Source organism: Myripristis murdjan, chromosome 11 (genome assembly GCF_902150065.1).
Source record: "Myripristis murdjan chromosome 11, fMyrMur1.1, whole genome shotgun sequence".
In the NCBI taxonomy this organism is placed as follows: Eukaryota; Metazoa; Chordata; class Actinopteri; order Holocentriformes; family Holocentridae; genus Myripristis; species Myripristis murdjan.
In genome coordinates this window covers 14,002,736-14,015,578 of record NC_043990.1, presented here as the reverse complement: position 1 = coordinate 14,015,578, position 12,843 = coordinate 14,002,736, and positions in this window count along the sequence as shown.

Below are 12,843 nucleotides of genomic sequence, written 5' to 3'. Positions count from 1 at the left end.
ACAGGGCTCAACTGATTGGAAAAATAAAACGTTACATGCCCATTAATATACTGGCAGTGTCATGGACCTTGAATCTTTGACAGCGATGAAAAAAAAATCCTCTCAATTTGAGAGCTAAATATTCTGTTCCTGATTCTTGAAAAACGTATGAATAACTTACATGAAATTCGTCCAATATCAGTGAACAGTCAGGGTGGGAAGCCTTCAAAGATGAAATGACTTGCAAGAATCCTACGGGGAATGTGAACAAATGAGTGCCTTGATTGACTGGAGAAAACCAAATAATTGAAGTGAGAATATTACTGAAATCAAATAAACTTCTGTCTTCCGACAATACATCTTTGTCAATTACAGAAACCCCTTTTCTTTATAAAAGTACAAAAAAAAATGCTCAGGTTCTGCTGTCACAGATACAAGAATATTCTCAGGTTATGGCTTCACCATTCACAGTCTTCAACACGATGACTACTTTGCAGTTTTGGTGCTGCACATAAAACAACGGCACCACCCAAACAGTGAAGGGGCACAGTGTAGCAAAATCTGCCCAGCGACAGCAAATAAACTGTTCAGCAGAGCCTTGAATCCATTGCCAAGTGCCACCTACCTTCAGCAAAGCAGAAAAAACAGACCAGCTTAACTGGAATGCAGGCCTCAGACAGTGGTTCTCAAACACAGGGCCAAGGATTGGTGCTGGTCCATGTGCTTTTATTTTTACTGACCGATATCTGATCAGTGAATGTAAGTAAACTACTTCATTGATTTTCAATGCTGGTGGCGAGACAACTATTTGGTGTGTACACTTGCCACAAGACAGGCATGTGGTTAAGATTACACAAAAAAGAAAAACAAAAGATAAGCAGTAAACCCTATTAGAAATGACTGGGGCCTGTGTATCAAGAAAACCTGAAATTCTGGATAAAAAACATTAATAATTACCTCCAAAACAAAAAGATCTCTAATCTCTGAAACTAAAATGAGCAAGTAATGCTGGTATAGGACATATTTTACTTCACCAGCACCCAGGGCAGATGGGGGCACGAACCATACGGTTAAGAGTATGATCATATCTTCCCCATTAATATTTATGAAGACATATGAGAACCGTGTTCCGTGACTGGAGTTTGGGAAGCAAGATGGAATGCTATTCCACTTTTGTTGCCTGCAAAATTGGGTCTGACTCTCAAGACCACTGAGGATGCTAACTTGCCACTTCAGTAAGATGGTAACTTGTTTCACGACAGGGATAAGTATCTGCAACTCAGAGACAATAAATTATCATTTCTCTCAAGATGGAATGAGATGCCGTAGAACAATTTTTCCCAAACCGCCCTTTTCACTCTCCTCGTATCTTATTTACAAAGGCAGAAAACGTTACCATGGGAACACACTGCCAGGCAACCTCAATGACTTGGCATGATGCCCAATGGTTGCTAGGGCACTGTTGTCAATGGCTATTGGGTTGTGTGGGCCAGTTTCATGGTGAGTGTGTGTATGTGTGTGTGTGTGTGTGTGTGTGTGTGTGTGTGTGCGCGCGCATGTGTGTGCACATATATGTGTGTGAGTAGGAGAAGCATGAAAATGCGCACAATGCAATACTCCTGTTCCATAGAGATTGTTTTTTATTTGAACCAAATATGTAATTATCTTAAATAATGTGTAAGATTCACTTTAAACAGTTTTTTCTGTCAGCTTATTTGACTCTGATTGAGAAGAAATATAAAGTGGGTGATTTGTTGGCAATATAAAATTTTGTCTTAATAGTGTGTGTGTACCTGGGGGGAGAGAGAGAGAGAGAGAGAGAGAGAGAGAGAGAGAGAGAGAGAGAGAGAGAGAGATGGCAATTTTGTATGTGTGTGTTCCATATAGTACATGTAAAAATACATGCTGTAAACACAATGCAGTGTGTGCTCCATAATCATGTAAGCTTTTACGAGGGTGTCCAATATGCAATTATGTTGCATTACATACATGATGGTCTCTGATTTGCTTTTCTTTCAGTGGGTTTAACCATGTGATTGCAACAGATGAGAAGTGTCTCATTTATAGTAGTGGAGATGTAACAATTTTGCCTCAGTACACACAACACAATCAATCAGCGAAACGCTATTTTTTAAGATGAATGAGAATGGGGGAATGAGAGACAGACAGTGAGGCAGGGAGAGAGAGAGAGAGAGGAGAGGGAGAGAGAGAGAGAAGGAGAGGGGGAGAGAGAGAGAGAGAGAGAGAGAGAGAGAGAGAGAGAGAGAGAGAGAGAGAGAGAGAGAGAGAGAGAGAGAGGGAAGTAGCAGAGAGATTTGGTCTATCCCCTAGTCAAAGGTCTGCATCCTTGGCTGAGATGCTTCTCTGATTTGGCTTCCTGTCTCCCTAGCTGAACACCTTCATTTATTAATGTTTTTATTTGTGAGAATGGAAAGAAACAAATGTTGCTGAAGCATTTACCTCACAACTGGGGTCTCGCTGGGAAATTTTTCCCATGGTTCCCTCTTGCTGGGGAGTTTCCAGGGTTGACCACAGCATTCCTGAAATCAGCAGAGCATCATGCAGATTCTTAGCACTCCACAGGATAGGAAATGGAACGTTCAGCCATGAAGTGGGAATAAGTAAACAAATAAAGTGAACCATTCAGACACAACTTTCTCTGGGCTTCTATCCAGGATTTTAGTCTAGTACCGTTTCCAAATAACATCTACTGTGTAATACGTGAGGGACTAAAGTATGTAGTAGTATGACAAGATAATTAAAACATGATGGACCAATTCCTGATCAGAGACATTTATGAAGGAGGAAGCATCAGACTGTCTGCAGAGTATAAAATAGATAAGCGGGTGTTAAGGGTGAAAGTGAATGCCATCAACAAAGAATGAATGAAGGTTGGTACCGAATTACATGCAGAGTAGAAATGATTAAAGACAATGGTGATGAGTAATACATTAATAATATTGAACAATACAATGCAATGTCATAAATTAAACAGCAGCTTGCCAAACAAATGCAATAATTACGACACGGCGGCACAATTAAAGACAGTGATGGAGATGGATAAAGTGTGTGCTGGTCTGAGCTCTTTAATTCCTGCATGTGTACGTATATGTCGTATATGTCGGCCTTGGTATTCCTGTCTGCCTGCACTTGGGGAAAGCATTGCCTGCGGAGCATCTTATCTAACGTTATCGGGAGGAAGCACGGCCACTCCCCCCTGCTTCTGTATCCAACCCCTTTGAACTGAAGCCACTGCTGGAGATGCAGTCTGAGCACAGCACGTCCTCAAAGGAGGTCAGAGGGCAGGACAAACAGTCTGGTGTCATGGCAACTTGATGCCACCAACCAAAAATTTGGGGTGGGTGATGAGGCCATAGGAAAGGTTGGCCAACCTGTCAGGGCTTGCTATAACCAGAGAGTCATCACTCTTGCAGCCAAAGCAAACACTGAGCCCTCAATTCACTCATCTGCTCATACATCATCACATTTCATTTTGGCATAAAAATGTTTAATGAATTGGGTTTGGCTCTGAGCTTTAATGTATCGTATTTTTAAACTTCTTAGTATTCTTTAATGATAGTTGGATAGTAGTCTATAAAGTGCATCAATGAACACAGCCCAGCCTTTTTGCGCCTGTTTGTGCTAAGTTATTGAAGGCTTTGGCTGAAATACACAAATAGCAGGATAAATTATACCATATCTTGCCTTCTCTCTCAATAAATGCCAACAATACACATTTATAACTGACATTTGGACAAAAATACAAAAGTCTTTGGGGACAATAAAGTTGATCTTAATTGTAAAAGACCTCCAATGCATTTACTTCACTAATGATTCTATGTTGGACTTTTCAGCAAACCTGACAAATGAACTGCAACTGTAAGTGTCGCCTGCCAGTGCCAGCTGTGGACTGACAGTTTTCATGTCACTCCTGAAGTGTCGGATCAGTATGGAATCCAGGCTCCTTTCTATGTCATTGGCTTGTCTGATGATTGAGGAGAGACTTCTCTAAACCTTCAGGTCTTCAACCTTGGACTGCAGATGAAGAGTGTGTTTACAGGCTTGTCTGCCTGGGTGGTTGTGTCAGTAAATGTGCGTGTTGACGATTGAGATGTATAACAGGTGTGCAAAAGGATGCTTCTCCCTCTCAATCAGTTTCTGTGTGTGTATGTGTGTGTCTGTGCATGTAGCGTACGTGTGCAAGGCTTGTGTGCACGCAGTGTGTGTCCTTGTGTTTGTTCAATGCGGCAGAGGGTGGAGTGGCAGATCAATAGGAAACAAATGAATTCAGATCAATATTAAGCCAGGGAGTGAAGGAGAGAGAAGGAGAGATTGAAAGCGAGGGAGTGGGGTGATGCACGACAGAGGAGGAGGGGCGATGGGCAGGAGGGCTGATGTGCTACCAGTAGCACACTGGCTAAAGCTGCATTCAGACCAAATCCGGCAATGCGGGTAAAACTCCAGTCATCCCAGTCAGTTGAATGGGGGTAGTGCGTTTAGGCTGTGGGAGTGTGTACTGCATGGGGTTTGGAAAAAAACACAGCAGCTGTCCAGCAAGAAGTTGAACCAGAATCAACTTTTACCAGAACGCATCACGACATAACATTGCAGTGGCTAATCACATAAACCGGTGATCAGACCTAAGACGTCGGATGGAAGAAGAACCTTGTTTACCATGTAGCGTTGTAGCATGAGTGGGTGCAAAGACATTACTAGGACGAGGCGAGTACTTTTCTCTTCATTTGATGACGTAAAAAGTAAAGTTAGACTTTGTTGTCGGCTTCCTAATTTGTTTTAAAAAGATGAGGAAAAAGAGCGAGAGCATGAGTGAGTTGAGAGCACTAGCAAGAGTGAGAGAGAGAGAGGGCAGCAGTGGTCGAGCAAGCAGGAGAGTGAATGAAAAGTGGGAGTGGCGGTAGTGAGAACAGTGAATCAGAGAAATAAAATGTTATATTCTGATTGTTTCATGGCAGTTACATTGTAGAGCATAAATAAACAAAACACCTCTGCACAACTCTGTAGGAAGGTGCCACATTTCTGGTTTTGGTCTAGATGCATGTTAACTGCACCCTTGGGAAAGACCACTCATTTCTACAGCCAAAACCTCAGTGCTTTGACGTCAATGACAGTTAAAATGGATGGTTAAGTTTAGTAGACAGAAAACGAAAAGAAACATGACAGCAGCAGTGCATTCCTGCATTGCTAGCACTATATCTTTCAATAGACTACAGTAATGAATTGACTGGATAGAAAACTATTTTATTTTGATGTATACATTTTTAGAAGATTTTGTAAGCATTTTTTGTCATTTGCTCAGGAAAACCTGGGATTCAAACCTACTGCATATATTGTGTTTTCTGATTTTTTTTCTGGTTGGCACCTTCTGTGCCATTAAGCATTATTTTTTATTGGTGTCAATACTACCACCACTACTACTACTACTACTACTAAGACTATTATCAATAATGATAATAATCTTCATCATATAGAATCATCCTAATCTTGATCATTACAGTATTTTAGCATTACATTGTTATGACAACCGTTTCTTTCGGTATTATATTTTTTATTTCTGCCATAGACTAATTTGCTGATGACTAAGGTGAGCTGGTCACGGCTGCAAGTCACCTCAATCCTCCTCTCCATCTCCTCTCAGGATCTCTGGTCTCAGAGCAGTGACATCTGCCACTGTCTGGAAGAAGCGGACAAACAGCAGCTGTGGGTAAAGTGAACTCTGACCCCATGAAGTACTAATCCATGTCTGCTTAAAGAGTATATCTCCTTCTTCCCCAAAACCTCCGATGGCATGTCGTGAATCAGTTTTGATTAGTAGAGCTTCACAGAGAAAACTCAAGCCTTAAAGGATAAAATTTTGACCTGGCAATTTCAACCCCCTAGAGGAGCTTGACATTTGAGGCCAAACTTGACTCAAACACCTAACCCTAACCCAACTGGACCCAATGGGCTGCAAATGGATTGCGTTAGACCTGATACTTAGCCTACTATTCTCACTGTTACACTCCTCGGTTTGGAATAAACTCAGGTTCAACACTTAACATTATTTATTCTTTGTTATTTAAAAAACAAAAAAATATAAGTTTAATCAGAACTTTGGGTCAAGATTGCGTCAGTCTCTTCACTCAAGCCTTCAGGCCTGAGTGAAGTTTTACTCCTTGCCTACCTAAACAGCACATGTAAGGTCCTATGGGGATAAATGATACGCCAATCTATAGGCGTCTAGACTATGACAGAGAAATTTTGAGTCACCAAAGATTGAGTATCACATTCCTACAGTTTAGAGTATTATATTGAGCTACATAAGCAATGGACTACGTCAGTAATAATATCATCCAGTGAGTGCTTTGTCTTCATGAGCACATTTAAGTGTTCACGGTATTCATACCAATAATGCAGGTCTACAAGTTTTGTTATATTTGCATTCTGTCCATTATCTCAGTTGCAATTACCAAAACTAAGCATCAAGCCTTTTATGGGTGAAATGTATCAGAGCACAGCAGTCATTTCTGTCTATACTGAAAAATATTTGAGATTCTTTTGCCTTAGAGTATCGGCTCAAAATTGCAAACAGGATTACTCGGCTTTGTGTATCTGCTCATCTCTCGGCTGTGAGATCAAAGCATCAAGAGCCATTTGGGAGTCGAAACTGAATGGGACTTTGAAGTGAAAGTGGTGAAAACAAACACATGGGTGCTGAGTGCTTCTGAACGGGCACTCTCCACAACTCAAGGTTCCTCAGCTCTTGAGATGGATTTTAATGACAAATGCCTCAGTTAGCTTGGAGTGCTGTATCTATAGTGCCTTAGAGAGGACATGCACGGTCTGATGTAGCCTAGCTGAAGAGGTTAGCAGCAGCACAGGGGCTCCAAGACTGAAAACAGTTTGGCCTTGCAGGGTTTTCCCTGGCTTCTCGGATGCCTTAAGCGCTTGGGGAGGTGATCCTGTGTGGAGTGAGTGTGCAAGAGAGAAAGAGTGTGTTTGCATGTGTACACATGCATGTGTGTGTCTTACCAGCTCCCCTTTGATCAATAAGGTAAATCTGAAGCCAGAGCAGGTTTTGGAACACTAAAGAATGGTTGTTGCCCTTGGTAGGGGGGTTCGGGTGGGGAGTGGGGGGTAGGAGGGGTTGTTATACTGATAAACTGTAACAAAGTAACAAACATAGCACAAAATTAAATAATCGTGGCTAGGGTTGAGCAAAAATCATTATATTGAGATTTCAACTTCCACAAATAGTGAAACATGTCACCTCTCTTGAAATAGCTACTGTAGTTAAAAATAGTCATATAGCAGTATATTGTGATATACTGCTATCATTGACTGATAAAATCTTATCAGATATGCCACTCCCACCACCATTACACACACACACACACACACACACACACACACACACACACACAGTACATCCAATATAAAATTCCTATATTTCCTATACCAGTTGGGCCCTAGATCAAACATCTTATTGTCTTTTATTTTCTGTATGCTACACAGATAGCTCTACTGCTTTACATGAATCATCAAAAATCACACATTTTGTAGCACCCAGTGGAGCAAGGAAGGGACTGGGTGAGAGGAGTATGCAGCCAGGGACAGCTGCCTTCTGAGTCAATCTATCACACTTATGTGAAAAATAATGTCCGTAGCAGGGAGCTGAGCAGTCCTTCAAACACATCACGGTCACTCATTTCACCCTTGTTCAGCTCACACTATCATTTTCACCTTTGGCAATTTCCCTCAGCGCGAGCAGCTTAGAGAGAGTGACAATGGATACAAAACAAGATAGGGAGAGATACGGCAAGATATATGTTTCAGATTAATTATACTGAGACAAAAAGCGTGTGTTTGAGTGTGTGTGAGAAAGACAAAGAGTGAGAGGAAAAGAGAGAACGCAGACTACAATCCTGAAAAATACATTGGCAACTTTTTTTTTCATGCTGGCCTTTTTTTTTTACTTTTAACTGAACTGCTAGAGGAAGCGAGAGAGAGAGAGAGAGAGACAGAGAGAGAGAGATACAGTGAGAGAGAGCCCAAACTCTTGCAGGTGGGTAATTTCTGAAAAATGAACCTCTACAATGGTCAATATTTATAATTTTTTTCTTTTAATGTGAGAGTCTACACACCAACAAAACGTGAATATAACACTTCATCACAAACGTCTCCTCTCATCTCCTGGTCTCCATTTGTCTGATACTAACCTCATGAATGAGCTAATCTAGCAGTGGCACCACATGTTAACCTGTCCCTGTGACAAATAACATGTAACAAACCTAGTTTGGCTGGCTCAGCAGGACAATCCAGGTGCTGAGACTAGATAATGCTGCTTTTGTGTTTGAGGAGAAACTTTTGTATATCCATGGTTTTGCTTGTTTCTGTGGTGTGTCCTGTCTCTACCTGTCAACTTTGCATATTGCTCACTAGGTAGGGGAGGGGCGATAGTGACAGCAGCAGGCGCCAGGGGTGGGACCAGACCAGATGCGGCTGCAGAGGGGAAAAAAAATTTGGGACTTTAGCCCTGTATGCCCAGGCCAGACAACGCCCCTGAGAGAAAGAAAGAGAAAGACATAACTGAGGCAGTGATGTAGAACTTCAACTGTGACTAGACAATCTGCTCAAAGCATGGAGAGGCTAACATTGCCATGTCTCTCAGCTTTTCTTCCTCTCTCTCTTTTTTAATCTGACAACTCACCCTGCCTGTCTCTCTCTGTCTCTCTGTCTCCCTTTCTCTCTGTCTCTGTCTCTGTCTCTCTCTCTCTCTCTCTCTCTCTCTCTCTCTCTCTCTCTCTCTCTCTCTCTCTCTGTCCCCCTGAGCTGTGTTCTGTGTGTCCCATCCTTGCCTCTCTCGATCTCCCTGCCTCTAATGTGCTTTGGCGTGTGTTACCCACGGGTCCCTGCGCGCCGCTGCCACCACCCTAAAGCCGGGTCAGGGGGCGGTGGAAGCGGCGCGCTGCCGTCTGTGACATCATCAGTCACTGCTATTACTCACGTCTCACCTCCCCTCACTGTCTGAAACTGCCAGGACTGCGGGGGCTTGGTGGCAGGCCGCACGAAACACTACCACATACACACACACACAAATACATTGACATACACACGTTTTCATCAGACCTAAGTGAAATAAAAATTTGGAGAGCTACATTCTAAAATGCTGTGAGGTATAAACATTCATTCATACCGATGGCTACTGCCAGACTAAATGTAGGGATAAAGATATGATGGGGTAACAACAGTGATCGTGATGCTGATGAAGAAAATGATTACAGTTTATGAAAGACTTGGGTACTTTTATCTTGCCGTGATGTCCTGGGTGATGATATTTATGTTCGGCATTTACCTCATGTATTTTGGTATTATGGATGTTTCTTCAATTATCTGGTCATTTGGGAACAATAAAGTAATAAAGTTGAATCTTAACACCATAAATCAGTCTCTGTTCAGTCTAACACAATAATGTCTCACACATATTCAAGACTGCTAGATGACCCTAATGTTAGACACAGCATAGACATAGACATAGGTCTTAACTTAAAACAGTAACCCATAATATGGTTTACTTTTAGCCATTTTATCATAAAAGGTCTACGTTTTTTAAATGGTAAATATTTTTTTGGGATGAAACTCCTCTCTTGCAAATAATTACATGTCTTAGTTTTGAGCTAAAAGGACTACCAGATGGGCAGGGTTCAGTGTGCCAGAGTATTCAGATACATAGTGAAGTATGCTAAATTGACTTTTCATTCATTGTATTGTAGGTGGAAAGCCACTGTAAACTGAAACCACAAATTGTAAAAAAAAAAAAAAAAAAAAAAAAAAAAAGACCTGGATATGCTATAAGCACTGTTCACATGTATAGACACAGAGCACAAAAGAAACAACAGCAGAATCCCCATTGCGGGAAATTGCCTGCTATTTATCGAGACCAATTATGTGCCACTCTATATTAACACTCAACATTAGCCTTTTTAGCCTTAGTGCACAGCTTCACACAAAATGCTCCTAAATTCATACAAATTCTTGACTATACAACTGCTGGCAGCAGTCAATGTGGCCATCCCTGATGAAGTGTCCTTGTGCAAGACACACTGTGTAACACACTGACACTGAGTAGTATGAATTCCAATAAATTCCCACAATTGTGATTGACAACTTCCCCCCTGCATGAGATATGAGACTGTGCATGCCCTACATCTGTGGGTGAGAGAGAAATGTGCTTCCATTCAGTGAGCGTGTGTGTGAGGTTCAGACTGTGTCAAATCGGCCCATCTGCCATGAGCAGAAACAGTCCTGTACCTGGGGGTCTGTCTGTCACTCCCACCGCCAGCCAATCAGGATGTGAGACTCTTTGAATTCCTTCACTCAGGAATACAGATAGCTGGTACGAAGGCCCTCGGCCTGTGTGGGAACGCACCTTATAAATCATACATGATCAGCACCACCAGGCACAATATGCATGCCACTGCACTGCATTAATAACAAGCCATGTCAGTGCCATATTCATGAGCACAGAGATACAATACACAAAATGTCTACATCTTTTCTCTCTAAGCCCCCGCCCCCCTCTTGTCAGCACCTGCGGCACTGAACTCCATGTGCCACAGACAAAAAAAGTGAGGGGGGGGGGGGGGGGGGGGGGGGGGGGGGGGGGGTGCAAAGACAGAGAGAGGGAAGTGATAAGAAGAAAAAAGATAAAGAGGTGAAGGAGTGGAGAATGGACAAAGCAGACATAACAATGGCAAAATAATGACGCTTGGAATATAAATACCTAAAGGCATGAATATTTGAAGAAGAAAAACAAGAACAAAAAGTGCATGAGGACAAAGATGGAATGAAGAGTCAGTGAGGAAAACATGAGGCAAAGTAGGACAGAGAAATAGGCAGCGTGACTGAAAGATAGACAGACAGGGACAGATTAACAAAAAGAGAGGGGAGAGAGACAGAGGGTGAGAGCGAGTGAGAAAGGGAGAGAAATAGACAAAGGGAGAGGAGAGAAAGCAACAGACTTAGGAATATATGGAGGAAAAGTGGGGAGAGAGAAAGAGAGGCAGACACATGTAGAGAAATATAGAGGAAGGCAGCAAGAGCTAGAGGTGCAGGGCGGCAGTGCGCGTGCTAAAATAAGAGGCAGACTCTTGTCAGTGCAGTGACCTACTCACGCAGGACTGAGGAATTCTCCCTGTCGACCCGGACACATTCCTCCGGCCGTCAGACATTAACCCATGCCACACCACCACCATATTGGACTGCGCTGACCATGCTGCACCCATACAAGCTATCTGCAACACGCTGCTTGCAGTACGCAGCGTTAACATTTCCCATGCTGACTGGGTGCTGTAAATCAATCTGGAAATCTAATACGAGACCTGCAGTTTACTCACAATGCACTTCATGACGGTGGAAGGGAAATTTCTGAACAAAGAACGTGTTTATCAGGTAAAGGTCTGTATTGTCCACGATCTGTGCGTCCAAGAGAGAAAATGTGTGTGTATGTGTGCGTACTGCCCTGCAAAAACACATTGTGAAATTATCAGGGCAAGAAGGGCTCTATTGTGTTGCGGTGGCAGAATGTAGCTCTTATTCTCCTGCTGCTGGACCGGGGGCACGGGGGTGACATCAGCACAAAGACAAAAATGTAATGTGAAGCATCTCCAAAGCTAGCTCCGAGGCTAGACCACAGGCCGCTCTTTATACCCACACTCTCTCACTTTTAAACAATGTCTGATAATCAGTATGTGACCAGCAGATGACCTTACCACTTGTTGCTTACTAAGATAAGTCACAGCCAACTGCGTTACACCAAACTGACTCAAATAGGCGTGCTCGCAAAAATGAAAAGATTGTCTGCTTGCTTCTTTTGCGTACACCCACAGCGACCACATATCTGTGAGGTGAATCACGTAGAATGAGTCAGGGAAGAGTAATTCAATTATTCTGATGGTGCATCGGCGTTTCGATCGGTCCAAAGGCTAAAATGGCTGACCAAGTGTTCCTAACTGCTGAGTGCCATTAAACTAAAATCTGGCTGGTAAAGCACTTGATTCCACACAAATCTATACAAATAGTGAATCCCTGAAGAGCCACAGTAAAGGGGGAATCTTCTGCTTAATGTGGATCCTTTTTCAATAAAAGGAAATGTAAATGCCTCCTTACCTCGAAAGACCATAGGTGAAGTCTTCAGTGAGAATTTCTGGTTGTTTGAAGGGTTTAATCTGAAAAAAAAAGAAAAACACATCCTATATTTTTTGCAATATTACTAATTTGAAAACTTCCATTTAATGGTCACATGTAAAAAATACTGTCTGGATACAATTTATGAGCTGACTCTGGCATATTCATCTTTAAGCTGGCCTAGATACAGCCCCATTCTCTATTTTAATTTGCATTTCACTCAGATTCAGCCATGACTATTTGACCTAAGAGATTCTAATTATTAGATGCATATAATGATATAACACGGCTTTATTTCGCTGTACATCTGTCTTCTTTTCAAGATCTTGTTTATTATCCTGTAAATATATCCTGTCTTGCATCCATTTAATTTTACTATTTTTATTTCAAAGATTGACCAGTAGGCTACAATATAGGCAAATATTCACTTGATCAGTTTCCTGTGGGGGGAAAAGCACAAAGTCAAACCTGCTACACACAAATGGCAGCTTGCATGGGAATTCCTGAGGTCTGTACGATCCATTAATGTATGCTGCGGTTGAATGTCATCAATTATGAATGAGAAACACAAGAGATTCACAGAAGAACGGAGCTGGTAGAGGACCATGGGAATGGTGCTTCACTGGAGAGTATTTCTATTCTGTTTTGTATGGAGACAAGGCCGTGTAGATGGATATTAAG